Genomic DNA, 19,290 nt, shown 5'->3' with positions numbered 1-19,290 from the left:
AGACAGTAAACACATGCATGTACCATGTTTTCAGTTAGATGGAGACAGTAAACACATGTATGTACCATGTTTTCAGTTAGATGGAGACAGTAAACACATGCATGTACCATGTTTTCAGTTAGATGGAGACAGTAAACACATGCGTGTACCATGTTTTCAGTTAGATGGAGACAGTAAACATATGCTTGTACCATGTTTTCAGTTAGATGGAGACAGTAAACACATGCGTGTACCATGTTTCAGTTAGATGGAGACAGTAAACGCATGTGTGTACCATGTTTTCAGTTAGATGGAGACAGTAAACACATGCATGTACCATGTTTTCAGTTAGATGGAGACAGTAAACACATGTGTGTACCATGTTTTCAGTTAGATGGAGACAGTAAACACATGTGTGTACCATGTTTTCAGTTAGATGGAGACAGTAAACACATGCGTGTACCATGTTTTCAGTTAGATGGAGACAGTAAACACATGCTTGTACCATGTTTTCAGTTAGATGGAGACAGTAAACACATGCGTGTACCATGTTTCAGTTAGATGGAGACAGTAAACGCATGTGTGTACCATGTTTTCAGTTAGATGGAGACAGTAAACACATGCATGTACCATGTTTTCAGTTAGATGGAGACAGTAAACACATGCGTGTACCATGTTTCAGTTAGATGGAGACAGTAAACACATGTGTGTACCATGTTTTCAGTTAGATGGAGACAGTAAACACATGCGTGTACCATGTTTCAGTTAGATGGAGACAGTAAAAACATGTGTGTACCATGTTTTCCGTTAGATGGAGACAGTAAACACATGCATGTACCATGTTTTCAGTTAGATGGAGACAGTAAACACATGCATGTACCATGTTTTCAGTTAGATGGAGACAGTAAACACATGTGTGTACCATGTTTTCAGTTAGATGGAGACAGTAAACACATGTGTGTACCATGTCTTCAGTTAGATGGAGACAGTAAACACAGGGCGGTACAGCAGGGCTCTAGAATCATTCTGCGGACTTAGTTGCTGTCCTGGGTGGTGACGACGGTGGGTGAATCCAAGACGACCTCACTTCCTCTTCCTGTCACATGACATCACTGTAAGGGTTTGGGACGTCATCAGAGCCCTCTGTATGGCCATGGCCAGCTGCCGTCCTCCTCAAACTTAACAGACAAAAAAACAAACAGTCTTATCAGTCTTGTCTAATGTGATATCAGCTTGTTTAGCGTGTTTGTTTTGGTGCTGAGGGGCCAGTGTCCATTCCTTTCCGCTCTGTCCTCTGACTCTACAGTTCCACTGGAAAACATCAAGAGAAGGAAAGTGTGTCATTTTTTATGAATCTAACACAATTAAGGCCATCGTTTCCTACAGCCTGGAGAGGAACTGTCCCACCAGAGCCCAAGTGACATGTTCTTCTAATTACTGCATGCGCACACACACACACACACACACACACACACACACACACACACACACACACACACACACACACACACACACACACACACGCTCACATGGTTTGTGTTAAATATTTGAGCAAATACAGCTCATGTTTTATTGGTACTTTCATCAAATAAATGTTGCTGTCTTAATATGTTGCTGTCTTAATATGTTGCTGTCTTAATATGTTGCTGTCTTAATATGTTGTTGTCTTAATATGTTGCTGTCTTAATATGTTGCTGTCTTAATATGTTGCTGTCTTAATATGTTGCTGTCCATATCAGGTTTTTAACAGCATCAAAAAGGGAACGAATGGACGTCTTGAAACAGTGTGGAGAACAAAAGGGAACTCGAGGATGAGGTGCCTCCAGTTCAGTGGGACCTGGATGACGAGTTCCTTAATGTGTTGATTTATCCAATCACAACGTCTGGATGTATATTCTCAAATATATACAAGGTACACCTCTGCAATTTCCGTTCATTCCCCAAAGTTTTTTTTTCATCCCTCCATCGAGACTCAAAAGCATACCTCGGTTCTCTCTCCCATTTCTTCATCTCCATTTCCGCCCGACGATAGTCATTCTGAGTGTGCCTACATGAAACAAAACGTTTGTTTATCTCATGTGTAACTCTGTGTTGTTGTTTATGTCGCACCGCTTTGCATTATCTTGCCCAGGTCGCAGTTGTAAATGAGAACTTGTTCTCAACTGGCCGACCTGGTGAAATAAAAAAAAATCAATAAAAACATGAAATGAACAAACAGAGTGTACAATCTCACACAGATAACAATAATGGCTGTTGTTGGGACTCCACTGATGGCAGAGACCGAATGCTGTATTGATTAAGAGGCCTTTTTTCTCTCTCCACATGCAAACCTTTGAATGTGTTGGTTTATGGTGCTAGACAATTCTATCGAATTCTCTCTCTCTCTCTCTCTCTCTCTCTCTCTCTCTCTCTCTCTCTCTCTCTCTCTCTCTCTCTCTCTCTCTCTCTCTCTCTCTCTCTTGTTACGGCACCTATTGGTGAGAACATCATAAGTGTGAGAGAGAGAATAAGACAGAAGTAGACAATCAGAGAGGGAAAAAGAAAAAGTGCGTGAGCAGAGGAAGGAAGAACACTAAAGTCCTCAAGTAGCCTGACACAGCTTATTGTGTAGGGGTGAGGTAAATCATGGCTCCAGATCAATCAAATGTCTGACCCCGCCCACTCCAGGAAAATGACAAACCTGGAGAAGATGGAGGATTCTGTCTAAGAGGAGAAATGGCAGAGAGGGAGGCATCAGGAATCGGTGTCTTATTAAGGAGTTAGGAGAGCGATACTCAAGGAATGTGTATTTCTTTTTATGAATCTCACACAATTAGGGATGTAGGGAGGGCTATTCCAATCACACACTTAGGTGGACCTTGAGACCAAGACCAGAGATGGGGGTCAAATACGTTTTCTATTCAGTCAAGGGAAAATGGAGTGCCGTTTTCTGTAAGGATTTTTCCATTCCTAATTCAAATTTCAATTCACTTTCTGAATTGAAAATTGATTGGAACCCAACCGTGCTACTGTTCAACATGGACCTCTGCAAAGGACCAATAGACATGAAAGTCATACTGGGGAGAGAAGTCTGTTTTAGAATACACTGTTTTCAAGATCAGCTCAAATCTAGTATGATATAATCTAATAGGAAACGATCAACTATCAAACACGAGGGAAGTGACTGCTGTACACACACACCAATGGGGCCCGCCATGAGAATTATCCCAGCTGTACTGCACATAAGAGTCTTAGAAGCAGCTAAGGAAATGCAGTTGAAGTCGGAAGTTTACATGTACTTAGGCTGGAGCCATTAAAACTCGTTTTTCAACCACTCCACAAATTTCTTGTTAACAAACTATAGTTTTGGCAAGTCGGTTAGGACATCTACTTTGCGCATGACACAAATAATTTATCCAATAATTGTTTACAGACAGATTATTTAATTTATAATTCACTGTATCACAATTCCAGTGGGTCAGAAGATTACATATACTAAGTTGACTGTGCCTTTAAACAGCTTGGAAAATTCCAGAAAATTATGTCATGGCTTTAGAAGCATCTGATAGGCTAATTGACATAATTTGAGTCAAGTGGACGTGTACCTGTGGATGTATTTCAAGGCCTGCCTTCAAACTCAGTGCCTCTTTGCTTGACATTATTGGAAAATCAAAAGAAATCAGCAAAGACCTCAGAAAAACAATTGTAGACCTCCACAAGTCTGGTTCATCCTTGAGAGCAATTTCGAAATGCCTGAAGGTACCACGTTCATCTGTACAAACCATAGTACACAAGTATAAACACCATGGGACCATGCAGCCGTCATACCGCTCAGGAAGGAGACGCATTCTGTCTCCTAGAGATGAACATACTTTGGTGCGAAAAGTGCAAATCAATCCCAGAACAGCAAAGGTACTTGTGAAGATGCTGGAGGAAACAGATACCAAAGTATCTATATCCACAGTAAAATTAGTCCTATATCGTCATAACCTGAAAGGCCGCTCATTTCTCCAAAACCACCATTAAAAAGCCAGACTACGGGTTGCAACTGCACATGGGGACAAAGATCGTACTTTCTGGAGAAATGTCCTCTGGTCTGATGAAACAAAAATAGAGCTGTTTGGCCATATCGTTATGTTTGGAGGAAAAAGGGGGAGGCTTGCAAGCCAAAGAACACCATCCCATCCGTGAAGCACGGGGATGGCAGCATCATGTTGTGGGGGTGCTTTGCTGCAGGAGGGACTGGTGCACTTCAAAAAGTTGTTGTCATCATGAGGAAGGAAAATTATGTGGATATATTGAAGCAACATATCAAGACATCAGTCAGGAAGTTAAACCTTGGTCGCAAATGGATCTTCCAAATGGACAATGACCCTTAGCATACTTCCAAAGTTGTGGCAAAGGACAACAAAGTCAAGGTATTGGAGTGGGCATCACAAAGCCCTGACCTCAATCCTATAGAACATTTGTGGGCAGAACTGAAAAAGCGTGTGCGAGCAAGGAGGCCTACAAACCTGATTCAGTTACACCAGCTCTGTCAGGAGGAATGGCCCAAAATTCACCCAACTTATTGTGGGCTACCCGAAACGTTTAACCTAAGTTACACAATGTAAAGGCAATGCTACCAAATACTAATTGAATGTATGTAAACTTCTGACCCACTGGGAATGTGATGAAAGAAATAAAAGCTGAAATAAATCATTCTCTCTACTATTATTCTGACATTTAACATTCTTAAAATAAAGTGGTGATCCTAACTGACCTAAGACAGGGAATTTGTACTCGGATTAAATGTCAAGAATTGTGAAAAACTGAGTTTAAATGTATTTGGCTTGGGTGTATGTTAACTTTCAACTTGAACTGTATACCAGAGCCTATTGGATGTTGCTGTGTTCTATGATAAATTAATAATAAATAAGAACAATAGAAAAATATCAAATAATGAATGAAGGAGCAACAATAAAATTACACTAGCGAGGCCATATACAGGGGGTACCGGTACAGAGTCAATGTGGAGACTATATACAGGGGGTACCGGTACAGAGTCAATGTGGAGGCCATATACAGGGGGTACCGGTACAGAGTCAATGTGGAGGCTATATACAGGGGGTACCGGTACAGAGTCAATGTGGAGAGTATATACAGGGGGTACCGGTACAGAGTCAATGTGGAGGCTATATACAGGGGGTACTGGTACAGAGTCAATGTGGAGGCCATATACAGGGGGTACCGGTACAGAGTCAATGTGGAGACTATATACAGGGGGTACCGGTACAGAGTCAATGTGGAGGCTATATACAGGGGGTACCAGTACAGAGTCAATGTGGAGGCTATATACAGGGGGTACTGGTACAGAGTCAATGTGGAGGCTATATACAGGAGGTACTGATAAAGAGTCAATGTGGAGGCTATCTACAGGGGGTACCGGTACAGAGTCAATGTGGAGGCTATATAGAGGGGGTACCGGTACAGAGTCAATATGGAGGCTATATACAGGGGGTACTGGTACAGAGTCAATGTGGAGGTTATATACAGGGGGTACCGGTACAGAGTCAATGGGGCACCGGTTAGTCGAGGTAGTATAGGTAATATGTACATGTAGGCTGTTGCCTGAACTTGTTAACATTTTTGTAAAATCCAGGTTTTAAATTGTAAAAAAAACTGCTCTTACACAGCCCAGGTAAGGTCCCTGAAATCCCCAAATCAACCCAGTTAATAACCATGAATAATGTCCACTCCTCTCCTCTTTGTCTTGTCTGGGGGCTCAGCCTAATCACCCCTGACAGTCAGCTTTGCTCTTTTATTAACTCTGAGTCACTTGTAATCAGTGACAGTGAAGTCAGGCGGCAGGCAGGGCGTGCTTGTGTGAACTCCCACCATTGCAATGCCTCTCCTGGCCCTGTATGGCCTGGGCTAGCCTGAGCCAGTCTGGGCCAGCCTTGGCCAGTGCGGCTAATGGGGCACAAACCCCACACAAAGAAATAACTCTGGTCCGTCCATATGTGGGTCAGGGCTCTCTATCGACGGTGCCCATGTTGGACCACCATCGTCCTCTACTAATAACCACTGGTGCAGACTCTCTCCCGCATCACACCAGAGCTGTTGGGGATGGTGCGTGGTTTTTTCTCTCTCACAGCATCCCCTGCATTGGCAGACAATGGAGTGGTTTGATAAAGAGACGGGCTGACATTCGAACAGGCAATTTGTGCGCAAGCGACGACGAGGAGGGGGCCAGGAATTCGCTTCACTCCCTTAAAAGAATGTAGAGTCGCCCATATGTCTGTCTGCCCTATTGCATACTCGCCGGAGTGGAAGGGCTCAGATGGATGCTAGAGTGCTCTCTCTTCCTCAATCACTCTTTCTGCAGGGCTGACGACACTCTTTCCACTGCTGAGCTGCAGACCCAAAGCCTAATGCTATTTTGTCTATCACATTAAACCGTGCAGTGTCCATCTAGGAAGCTATACTGGCCACAGCTCGGTGAAGCAAGAGGAGAGTGTCCTGGTTCTTGTCATTCCCCGTCGAGGTTAAAGAACGGACGAGTGGCATTTCACATGGAAGCATTGAACATATGAGCATTTATAACGGAAGGCTGGAATGTCACACATCCTCAACATCCAACATTTCTCCTCTCAAGTAATACACACCTAAAACCTTGTTAGTATTTTTAGACAAGCCACTATTAATTCTCCTAAATATAGGTTTCAAACCTGTATTTCTTCCCGCCGACCTTTTGACCGTGTGACTGGCTAACGTCTAATTTGCCAAATTGGCAGAAATGTGTAAAATGGCAGAAATTTGAGGTAAAACTACTTAGAGGTAATGATCTCCTTTCAATATATATCAGCCATGCTGAACAGAGGTCAACAGAGTGAAGCAGCACTGCTACTACAGTGAGCCAGAGCCGGTCTGTGTATTTGCTGGAATTAGCAAGCTGTCAGCACACAGATATTTGTTTCTGATCAGGCTTTTAGCACGTCCATTAGCTTCCTATTCATTTTCATATAGGCTATAGGCTTTTTCTCAATTACAATGACTTGTGATGGTGAGTCATTACACATGTATGGTGACCAATTGTACATTTTTTTTTGAAGTATTTTTATTTGGAAGTAGCAGCTGCCATTACACCAGAGTGGGGCGACAGGGTAGCCTAGTGGTTAGAGCGTTTAACTAGTAACCGGAAGGTTGCAAGGTACAAATCTGTTGTTCTGCCCCTGAACAGGCAGTTAACCCACTGTTCCTAGGCCGTCATTGAAAATAAGAATTTGTTCTTAACTGACTTGCCTAGTTAAATAAAGGTAAAGAAATAATAATAATAATTACGCAACTCAACCAGGTGGCAGAATTCTGATGCAAGACCTCATGAGGAAAAAGAGACAGAACTTAAAGTTCAGAGTAATTTAATCACGTCAAACAGCATTCAGGACTCGAACCACATCGTTTATAATTAAGCAATAAGGCACAAGGAAGTGTGGTATATTTTCAATATACCACAGCTCAGGGCTGTTCTTAAGCATGACGCAGCGCAGAGTGCCTGGTATATTGGCCATATACCACAAACCCCCAAGGTTTGCTATTATAAACTGGTTACCAATGTAATTAGAGCAGTAAAAATACCCGTGGTTTACAGTCTGATACCATGGCTGTCAGCCAATCAGTATTCAGTGATCGAACCACCCAGTTAATAATTCCTAATGAACCCGTCTGTATATAGAACTATCACCTCCAAAAGCCTTTAAAGCATGATCCCGTCTATTCCATTATTCTATTTTAAAGTTGATAGCTGATAACCTCTTGCTCATCAAAGCAATGAAAATCCTCAGGGTCTCCAACACACAGACGTGAAGCTGCTAATAGAACAGAATTGATGTTTGAGAAATAGGTTTCCCTGCTTTCACAATACGTATGGTAACTTAACTCCCCTAGTATCAACCAGCTCTGTTCTCTGCAGTTCAACTGAGCCTAATTCCATAATTACTGATATTGAAGACAATGGAATGGGAGTTTTTAGACACGCCTCTTCCCCACCCAGTCCCAAACATTCACCCTCCCAAACAAGCGCCAGTAAGAAAAGCTGTATTCTGGGCCCCTCCCTTCTCTATGTTAATGTGTCAACAACACCGAAGGCCAGATTTAGGTTACTAATCGTTTACACCAGGTGTCATGTCTGAACCCGTTATTCTTCCAAGTAAGGGATAAAGCAACCCTCAAAACAAAAGTAAAAGACAAAACTGTCTTCATTTCAACATTTCATAATGTCTTATTGCTTCTTTCAACCGTTATAGTACTATCAGTACAGTACAATTTGCGCAATCATCTAACGGGGGAAGAAATAAACGCAAACTTAGGGCTATATATAGCTTAGTAAACCTGACCTGTATAAAGCTTAGTAAACCTGGCCTTTATATAGCTTAGTAAACCTGACCTGTATAAAGCTTAGTAAACCTGGCCTTTATATAGCTTAGTAAACCTGGCCTTTATATAGCTTAGTAAACCTGACCTGTATAAAGCTTAGTAAACCTGACCTTTATAAAGCTTAGTAAACCTGACCTTTATATAGCTTAGTAAACCTGACCTTTATAAAGCTTAGTAAACCTGACCTTTATAAAGCTTAGTAAACCTGGCCTTTATATAGCTTAGTAAACCTGGCCTTTATATAGCTTAGTAAACCTGGCCTTTATATAGCTTAGTAAACCTGGCCTTTATATAGCTTAGTAAACCTGGCCTTTATATAGCTTAGTAAACCTGACCTTTATATAGCTTAGTAAACCTGGCCTTTATATAGCTTAGTAAACCTGACCTTTATATAGCTTAGTAAACCTGACCTTTATATAGCTTAGTAAACCTGACCTTTATATAGCTTAGTAAACCTGTAAACCTTTATAAAGCTTAGTAAACCTGGCCTTTATATAAAGCTTTATAGTAAACCTGACCTATTTTAAAGCTTATAGCTTAGTAAACCTGACCTTTATATAGCTTAGTAAACCTGACCTTTATAAAGCTTAGTAAACCTGACCTTTATAAAGCCTTTATATAGCTTAGTAAACCTGACCTTTATAAAGCTTAGTAAACCTGACCTTTATATAGCTTAGTAAACCTGACCTTTATTATATAGCTTAGTAAACCTGGACCTTTATAAAAGTAAACCTGGCCTTTATATAGCTTAGTAAACCTGGCCTTTATATAGCTTAGTAAACCTGACCTTTATATAGCTTAGTAAACCTGAGCCTTTATACCTGGCCTTTATATAGCTTAGTAAACCTGGCCTTTATATAGCTTAGTAAACCTGACCTTTATATAGCTTAGTAAACCTGACCTTTATATAGCTTAGTAAACCTGGCCTTTATATAGCTTAGTAAACCTGACCTTTATATAGCTTAGTAAACCTGGCCTTTATATAGCTTAGTAAACCTGACCTGTATAAAGCTTAGTAAACCTGACCTTTATAAAGCTTAGTAAACCTGACCTTTATAAAGCTTAGTAAACCTGACCTGTATAAAGCTTAGTAAACCTGACCTTTATATAAAGCTTAGTAAACCTGACCTTTATATAGCTTAGTAAACCTGACCTTTATAAAGCTTAGTAAACCTGACCTTTATAAAGCTTAGTAAACCTGACCTTTATATAGCTTAGTAAACCTGACCTTTATAAAGCTTAGTAAACCTGACCTTTATAAAGCTTAGTAAACCTAGTAAACCTGACCTTTATAAAGCTTAGTAAACCTGACCTTTATAAAGCTTAGTAAACCTGACCTTTATAAAGCTTAGTAAACCTGACCTTTATAAAGCTTAGTAAACCTGACCTTTATAAAGCTTAGTAAACCTGACCTTTATAAAGCTTAGTAAACCTGACCTTTATAAAGCTTAGTAAACCTGACCTTTATAAAGCTTAGTAAACCTGACCTTTATATAGCTTAGTAAACCTGACCTTTATAAAGCTTAGTAAACCTGACCTTTATATAGCTTAGTAAACCTGGCCTTTATTAGCTTAGTAAACCTGGTAAAGCTTAGTAAACCTGACCTTTATATAGCTTAGTATATAGCTTAGTAAACCTGACCTTTATATAGCTTAGTAAACCTGGCCTTTATATAGCTTAGTAAACCTGGCCTTTATATAGCTTAGTAAACCTGACCTTTATTAGCTTAGTAAACCTTGACCTTTATAACTTAGTAAACCTTTATATAGCTTAGTAAACCTGACCTTTATAAAGCTTAGTAAACCTGGCCTTTATATAGCTTAGTAAACCTGACCTTTATATAGCTTAGTAAAGCCTTAGCTTAAACCTGACCTTTATAAAGCTTAGTAAACCTGACCTTTATAAAGCTTAGTAAACCTGACCTGTATAAAGCTTAGTAAACCTGACCTTTATAAAGCTTAGTAAACCTGACCTGTATAAAGCTTAGTAAACCTGACCTTAGTTTATATAAAGCTTAGTAAACCTGTAAACCTGACCTTTATAAAGCTTAGTAAACCTGACCTTTATAAAGCTTAGTAAACCTGACCTTTATAAAGCTTAGTAAACCTGACCTTTATAAAGCTTAGTAAACCTGACCTTTATAAAGCTTAGTAAACCTGACCTTTATAAAGCTTAGTAAACCTGACCTTTATAAAGCTTAGTAAACCTGACCTTTATAAAGCTTAGTAAACCTGACCTTTATATAGCTTAGTAAACCTGACCTTTATAAAGCTTAGTAAACCTGACCTTTATAAAGCTTAGTAAACCTGACCTGTATAAAGCTTAGTAAACCTGGCTTATTGAATCTGGATTGTTGATATTGGGTAGCAAAAAGGAATGAGAAATACTTAAACGACTGTGGTTCTATGTGAAGGCACAACATGTCACTGTAAAACATGACTGCCTGTCGTGGCCATTTTTTGCCTCTCCTCTGCTAACGGATTAAAATGGGCCTTACAGAGAGCTATCTGTACTGTATCTGAACGTTAACTGCAAGTCTAAGGAATCTGTCCAGAGAACAGCTTATGTGTGAAAATATGAGATTCTTGTAACCTCCTCCTATTCAATTCCAAACCCTGGTATTTACCTTCGTCAGCCTTTGCTTGATCTCTCAAACCAAGCTGATCCTCATCCTGCGGCAGTGTCGCTGGTTCCCCATCACAGGTGCACTCAGCCCATTTAGCACAGCCCTTCATTTCTGCTCATCGTTTAGGTTAATAGCTTACTGATGGTTCCAGAGAGCTGCATTAATAAAAGAGGCTTTGGGGACCCCAGAGCCGAGTCATAAGCACGATTGTAATGCTCGTTTGCGATGTCGAGACACTCATAGCAACTAATTACCAATTTGCCTCTCTCTCAAATCCTATTTCGAGATATAGTTATCGACTTACTCTTTTGTTTTTAGGTACCCGCAAGCTATGAACGACTTCAACGCAACATGTTGAAGGGTACAACTTCACAAATTGATTAACGGAAGGAGAGGGTGAGCTCGATGCAGTTACTGTAGGCAAGCAGATGTTTAACACCTGCTCCAATGAGCATTTTTCAATGAGCTCAGCTGTCTTCTGCGGCTTGACAGACTGTTGACTTTACGGCTGTCTTTGTCGTTCACGTTGAAGGATGCTGCAGTGAACTGATCTTACTCTGACATGTAAAACCATCAATACCATCAACAGCTAGAGTCGCTTCCTGGTCGATCAGTACTCTCAGGGCTGGCACTGTCATAGATATAGTATCACTGTTCATTCACTTGAATTGGGTTGTCCTTTCTAGTAAGTCTATTTCTATGGTTACAGTATGCGCTACCCTATTACTAGGGCCCTGTGTGTTGGTTAATCATGTCACATGACCTGGATCTTAACCTTTATTTCAAGCCTTTTCCAGAAATGCGAGTTAGACCAAAAATAAAAGCAATTGTCTGAGAGTGGACTATGACGTTGGACCATCTGACACAAAACAGAAAAGAAAGGGGGACAGTTTCATAAAATAAGCTTTAAATAAAAGGTTCAAATCCAGGTCATGTGACATGACTAACCAATACACAGAGCCCTACCTGTTACCTACAGACCACAACTGAAACTGCCTCAGGGTTCAGTTACAATGCGTCTAACGGTACAGACCCAAGGCCTCACTTCCCCGTCAGTCATCGTCCATCATCTCCCCTCTCTGTGAGCTCTTACTATATGGGCCCAGAACAGAAAGTCACGTTTGTCATTTTAACCACATCTACATGTAAATACTACCTGAATCAGCCTGACTAACTGGTGTCTGTATGTAGCCTCGCTACTGTATATAGCCTGTCTTTTTACTGTTTTATTTCTTTACTTACCTATTGTTCACCCAATACCTTTTTTGCACTATTGATTAAAGCCTGTAAGTAAGCATTTCACTGTAAGGTGAACACCTGTTGTATTCGGTGCACGTGACAAATAAACTTTGATTTGATTTGTTTTGAAAGTGACACAAAAAAAACAACTAAACACACAACACCGTAACAACAATGCAATACAACGCGTCTCTTGTGAGCATACAATACAATCCTAAGTATGGCATGGACCAGTCTGAGAGGATGCACATCCTGCAAAACACCACAGGTCATGTGTTTAGAAACATAAGCCTGTGATCATAGCGGTTGTGCTTGAGCTACTGTCTGCAAAACGCGGTGGTGCCGTGATAATGACTCATCTGCTTGGCACTGACAGCACGCATTAACTGTATCAACATGTTCCCCTTCCTTTATGTACCTTTCCTCTCTGGTTAAACAAATACCGCACAGTTACTCATCGCGCCATTCATATTTATGGTAAACAGAGTTTTCATCCAACCTCAATCTGCACAGATTTTAGGAATACAAATTCAGAGCTCCCCTTTTCAATGCAAATCAAATAATGGAATAAAACCTCAATTTACGGTGTGATGTTCCATCCAGTCTCTGTCAAGACAGATAATGAGTGACTAAGAGGGGGGGGGGTGAGAGAAAGAGAGACAGAGAGACAGAGAGACAGAGACAGAGAGAGAGAGAGACAGAGAGACAGAGAGACAGAGAGACAGAGAGACAGAGAGACAGAGAGACAGAGAGAGAGAGAGAGAGAGAGAGACAGAGAGACAGAGAGACAGAGAGACAGAGAGAGAGAGAGAGAATGGTGGTCACCTTCAGTTTTATCCACTTACAAGGCAAGCTTTACAGTCTTAATATGGTGACACAAGACACACAGTAGTACACTTAGCATTGAATCATTAACTTGGGAAAAATAGATAATTAAAAGTTCAAAAGATACTGGAGTTAAATACTTAAACAACTTAAAAGGCAGGTGAAGGTTCGCTATGGATCTATGAATAGCTTAGTGAGTCCAGTGGAGGACTAAAGTTAAGTGAGTTCTTTAAATACATTTCAATTCCAAAACACACCTCCGGAATCATGCAACAGTTATTCAGAGAGATGTTTAACTGAGTTTAACCACAGTAGAACGAGGTGTCCGTCAAAAAACCCCGACAACAACAGCCTCCAACTGTCATTACGCCATCTCCGTGAAATTCCTGCTTAGGGACAGAGGGTGTCTCAGGGAGCCTCATAAATCTCGTAATCACTACACCCCTCTTCTCAGCCAATTAATTGCATACTTACAGAATAGATGGGGTCATTGTCCAGTGGGGCAAGAGCTGACTGAATCTCTACTTGTCAACATCAACCATACCAACCACCAAAGTTGAGTATGTTCTAGCTGTATATAGAAAAACACTGATATTGATGCAGTAGATCATAGCAATAAGGCATCTCGTGGGTTTATGACATATGGCCAATATACTACGGCTAAGGGCTGTATCCAGGCACTCCGCGTTGCGTCGTGCTTTAAGAACAGTCCTTAGCCATAGTATATTGGCCGAATACCACACCTCGTCATGCCTTATTGCTTAAAATAGACTCTTGCGTGTAGGAAAAGGAACAACAACCATGTGTTAGGTTCCAGACAAGTCAAAAGTGGCCACTGCATTTGTCAATCACTGGACAAGTCAAAAGTGGCCACTGCATTTGTCAATCACTGGACAAGTCAGAAGTGGGCACTGCATTTGTCAATCACTGGACAAGTCAGAAGTGGGCACTGCATTTGTCAATCACTGGACAGACAATATGAAGAGGGTCGTGCCACTGCCATGCAGTAGTACTTTATCTCAGATCTCCTACACGTCACCCAGTCAAGCACTACGGCAGACACGCTGCAGCCGAGGGCACTTGACCCAGCAGGGACGGGAACCGCCATCACAGCACTGACATCATCACCTCCAAATCAACCTAATAAGAGGAAGAAATGTAGCCACAAGTTTCATCATTCCCATTTCCTGCAGTTGTTTTCCTGAAGCGATTGCGAGAGCTCACAATGTGCTCATCAAAGGGGAACTTTCCTGCCTGTCAAGAGACACATAATAAATCCTTGTCAAGAAAAGCAGCTGTCGCATGCTAGAGATGGTCCTCATTGGTGAATAACATGTTCTCTAAATGGTCCCTGTGGTCCCAATTTCCCCGAGATCAAGCCCTAATGATGACCCAAGGCCCATTTTTTAAATAATTATTTTCGATGCCCTTTTAACAATCATTTCACTTCTTTGCACAATTTGACTCCGAAGCCCAAGATGGATGCCTTGCGTTCCCTTCCCTGCCTCGTAGACATAATCTTTTGGGGCCACATTAGTTTCTTGTTTTATCACAAGCAGCAGGCATGATACATTCAAAGAAAGCAGAACATTCTGCTAAAAGTATATTTCTTTCTTCTCTATGCATATTAAATACATCATGCTTGACAGACTTCCTTCCACCCTTTCCCAAAAGCTATGCTGAAGCGGAGCCCAAAACACCCCCTATGTCCTCAAACACCCACCACCCTTCACTCCTTGCACTCAGTAAAAGTCTCCTTGCACTTCGAGGTTCAAGGGAACTACGGAAGCTCAATACTTAAAACATAAATGGAAGCAGAGAGCATAGCATAGCAACAACTTTGTGACAGCTTGAATTTTAGAGATTTTTTAAGATAAACTAAAATACATGATAGATAAAGCTATTCTAAAACGAGCTAAAATAAACTTTACTGGGCAAGTTGGCACAGGGATCTTTCTTTCTCTCCTAGTGGTGAATGATTTTTAAAGGAACGTCTTTTCATAATACTCCAGAGAGCGCTCCTCTCTGAAGATGCTGCAGAGAGCGCTCCTCTCTGAAGATGCTGCAGAGAGCGCTCCTCTCTGAAGATGCTGCAGGGAGCGCTCCTCTCTGAAGATGCTCCAGAGAGCGCTCCTCTCTGAAGATGCTGCAGAGAGCGCTCCTCTCTGAAGATGCTGCAGAGAGCGCTCCTCTCTGAAGATGCTCCAGAGAGCTGAAGATGCTCCAGAGAGCGCTCCTCTCTGAAGATGCTGCAGAGAGCGCTCCTCTCTGAAGATGCTGCAGAGAGCGCTCCTCTCTGAAGATGCTGCAGAGAGCGCTCCTCTCTGAAGATGCTGCAGAGAGCGCTCCTCTCTGAAGATGTTGCAGAGAGCGCTCCTCTCTGAAGATGCTGCAGAGAGCGCTCCTCTCTGAAGATGCTGCAGAGAGCGCTCCTCTCTGAAGATGCTCAGAGAGCGCTCCTCTCTGAAGATGCTCAAGAGAGCGCTCCTCTCTGAAGATGCTGCAGAGAGCGCTCCTCTCTGAAGATGCTCCAGAGAGCGCTCCTCTCTGAAGATGCTCCAGAGAGCGCTCCTCTCTGAAGTTGCTCCAGAGAGCGCTCCTCTCTGAAGATGCTCCAGAGAGCGCTCCTCTCTGAAGGTGCTCCAGAGAGCGCTCCTCTCTGAAGATGCTGCAATGTAGTCTTTTGGAGCTTAACAAAAGTAAGGTAAGCCTGATGAACAGCTGTATTGGGATAAACCGTCTCTCCATATGCTGAAGGAAAATTACTTCTATGAAGGGGGAAAAAAAAACCCACCCTAAGTCAACTAACATTGACATTACTTCTGGCAATTAGGAGCATGCTGATAATGATATGAGTTTTCAGCTGTAAATAATTCTGCTGCCTGCAGGCCATGCTTTAATTGTCATCTGTATCTATAAACAATAATCAAAAGTTGGATTTGGCGGTTGCTGTGTGTGTGTTAGTTTGGGGAAATGCTGCTCTGTGGTGTTGCCAAAGGCAGGCTTGACCTTCAGGTGCTTCTTTGCCTGGGAGTCTGAGTGCTAATGTGCTAGTGCTATCGATCAAGATGCAAACAAACCCAGCTCCGGCTAGTCCACCGCTAACATCAACCAGCCAGCTGTCTGCAAGCCCCTGTGCCATGACAGGAGGGGTTGTGACCTCTGTGGCCTGCTAAATGTGGACATTAGAGGGGAAGCGCTGCCATTGCAGCAGCCTACAACTTGTTAATGAGTAATGTGCATTTGGGCCTCATGCAGTTTCAGCTTAATTGTTTATACAGTTTATACAGTGCTTGCATCCCCATGTTGCTGGCAGAGAGAAAAAGAAAGCCCAGTGAATGTCTCAGTCGGCGTCTGGGTTTGCCTAATTGTGGTAAAAAATCCATTGAAAATGCATTAACGGTTTGAGGCGGTGTTGACTGCCGTTGGAGTACAGATGGTACAATAATACCACTCTGACATGTAGATCATCCAAGAAACTATTTAATGCAAAGCAAAGCCTATAAAACTATTGTACTAGTATCAAGTAGCTACAGTGTGTGCCACAACAGAGAGAGCCTAGTTGTTTTGACAGGGCGAGTTTAAAAACAGTCTGACAGCTAACTATACTCATTGTCTACCACCTGGCTCAACTGTGCCAACGTCTAAGACGAGGAACATAATGAAGGAAACATTTGAAAGCTGGATCTGGGCTTGAGATTAATTAGCCACATGTCAATACTCTCATCAATACCCGATTAACAAATGACACATGGCCCAATGAAGGTGATTGATTCCTCTTGCATTCTGTAGCGTTAATAGGTTGAGAAGCTTATTCTGTAATTGGGAAAGCTGACAAAAAAAAGAGGGAGTTTTCGGACTACAGTTTGCTGCTGAATCTCGCCGGGAACAAAACAACAAATCTAAAGTCTGAAATCACCCAAAGCAACACTTGTCATCTCACGTCATCTCAAGCGATCTCTGCGATTGCTTTGACCACAGTTGAATGTTATTAGAGAATTTCCATATTTTCAGTCTTTTACCGTAATTAAAAATGATCTGAAAACATAACCAAAATAACCAGAATCTAAAATCGAAATGAACGGTACCAGAACGGCCAACATGGTAAGTCAGTCCCTTTATGGTAATGATAGTAATGAACACGTAGATGAGTGATGAACAATTCCTGTCCAACAGCCGAATCCCTATGCAGGTTAATTAGGTAAGATAACATCATCAACCACTCTCATGCCTACATGGAGAATTAATTGGAAAAGATAGAGACAGATCGTGGATTTAGGTCTATATTTAATCAATTAAACGATCAAGGACAACTAAGCTGGAAAATGGGCAGTCCAGATGAGTGAATGTCTTACTTAAACCACAAGTACAACCAGCCTATTGGGCCCAGAGATGATGCTCAGCTCTGTGGTTTGGTGATTGCATAGGCCCAATGACATATTACTGAACAAAGGACTATAACAGGGAATAGTATAGATTTGGTGTTTGGTTTATATGTTATTTTTATCATATTTTCTATTAAAGATGCACTATGAAGAAATCACATTTCCTGGTTTAAAAAAAGTTGAATAGTTTGCCAAAAAAACAACAAGCAAGTATAGTGTAGAGAATCATTGTAACATCTAAACTGCTGTGAAATGCATTTTCCATAACCAAAAATACTGTATTTTCAGCTGTTTGAAGCTGGTGTATAATACCGAAAGTAAAAGACCACAAAAATTAAACTTAAGAACGGGAAGCATAGAAATAGTGCATGTAGAGTAGATCTACCTCTCACGATCATCGTATGGAGTAGACCAAAGCACAGCGTGGTTAGAATACATTCTTCTTTACTGAAGGACGAACACGAAGAACACTTAAACAAAACAACAAAACGATGAGACGAACGTGACCGCTAAGAGACAACGATAAACACCTGCCTCTAATTGAGAACCAATCTAGGCGACCATAGACCTACACAAACAACTAGATGGAAGCAACCCCATAAATCTACAAAACCCCTAGACAGTACAAACACCCTAGATGAGACAAAAACACACATACCACCTTCGTCACACCCTGACCTAACCAAAATACAGTATATAAAGAAAACAAAGAATACTCAGGTCAGGGCGTGACACTACCGCTTCTTAGACTTGCTTTCAGTGAGAATGACAGATCTACAACAAATATTTCTATGTTGATTTGGTTGGGTCACCCAACTTTAAAGTTAACCTGTACATCTCTGGAACTACCCAGTTGGTGTCTAACACGCATTATCCAATAGAAATTAGGTGAATGTTAGTTTATCATAGTATTCATGATCAAACATGATAAACATGGATTCCAAATCAAACAAACAAAAATATTTCCGATGCGAGCACTCTTTCTCCCTCAGCTGAAAAGGACACCAATAACCAGGTATTTTCTCAGGAATAAATAACGCTTGGGCTGTTTGTTCTTAGGGAGACATTAACCATGCCCTGTGCCTATTGTGAATGGAACAATCTGCTGTGTTTTGTACCTATTCTTCACACCAGCTGTAATGCACTCCAGCTTTTCTTAGTGACAAGAATGTTTATATCAAACCACCCTAAATAATGCATGGTGAACCTTAGTGTATATTCACATACTGCATAGTGAATGTTTACAAAGTTGCATGATGGCTTTACCTGGGATGGGACCTCATTACTATAATTTATGTTGAGAAGTAACAAAGCCCTCCTTTGCCCATAATATCACTCCTCCCGTGAATCTGCGCAGACCCGGGTCTCACTAATGAGTTCGTACCACACCAATCTTAGTTGAATATTTATTTACTAAAAAGCTAAAATGATGATAAAAGATACACATAGACAAAACACATTATAGGCTATTGATTAGAACTTAGTATAACGGGCCAACACACTATAGCGCATTACCCAAAATGGGGATTTCAAAGAGAGAGAGAAAAAACCACCATTGTGGCTAACAGAAACCATTGTTCCAAAGTCCCTTTATTTCATGTTTAATGGTCTGAGGCTGGTTCTCCATAATAACAGGACAAAGGAATTTGTCTGTGGCCTGAGATTTACTAGGGGCGTGAGGGGTCATAAAACCCCCACATCTTCAGACCCCTAGATCTCTCCTCCTCTGTTGGGATTGAGAGATAATCTGTAGGGTTGTGGTCTCCTGTAACCTGATCTGATCAGGACAGTCATGACACTACCTATATACAGGGTAGGATGCAGTCTCCCATTATTGTACT

At 41.3% G+C, this 19,290-nt stretch overlaps 1 long non-coding RNA gene across 1 annotated transcript; it reads right to left on the bottom strand.

Annotated features, from left to right (window-relative positions):
- Positions 1 to 1,068: 1,068 nt before the first annotated feature.
- On the bottom strand, positions 1,069 to 17,936 carry LOC135563877 (uncharacterized). The gene is made up of 3 exons (XR_010460618.1): positions 17,835 to 17,936; positions 1,964 to 2,026; positions 1,069 to 1,157 (listed from the first exon to the last, which is right to left on the bottom strand). It is a non-coding gene; the product is annotated as an uncharacterized LOC135563877 (long non-coding RNA).
- Between the last annotated feature and the right edge of the window lie 1,354 nt (positions 17,937 to 19,290).

The sequence above is a fragment of the Oncorhynchus nerka genome, linkage group LG22 (assembly GCF_034236695.1).
Source record: "Oncorhynchus nerka isolate Pitt River linkage group LG22, Oner_Uvic_2.0, whole genome shotgun sequence".
Classification (NCBI taxonomy): domain Eukaryota; kingdom Metazoa; phylum Chordata; class Actinopteri; order Salmoniformes; family Salmonidae; genus Oncorhynchus; species Oncorhynchus nerka.
The sequence above is the reverse complement of the archived record's forward strand: the minus strand, read 5'-3'. Positions and strand labels throughout refer to the sequence as shown.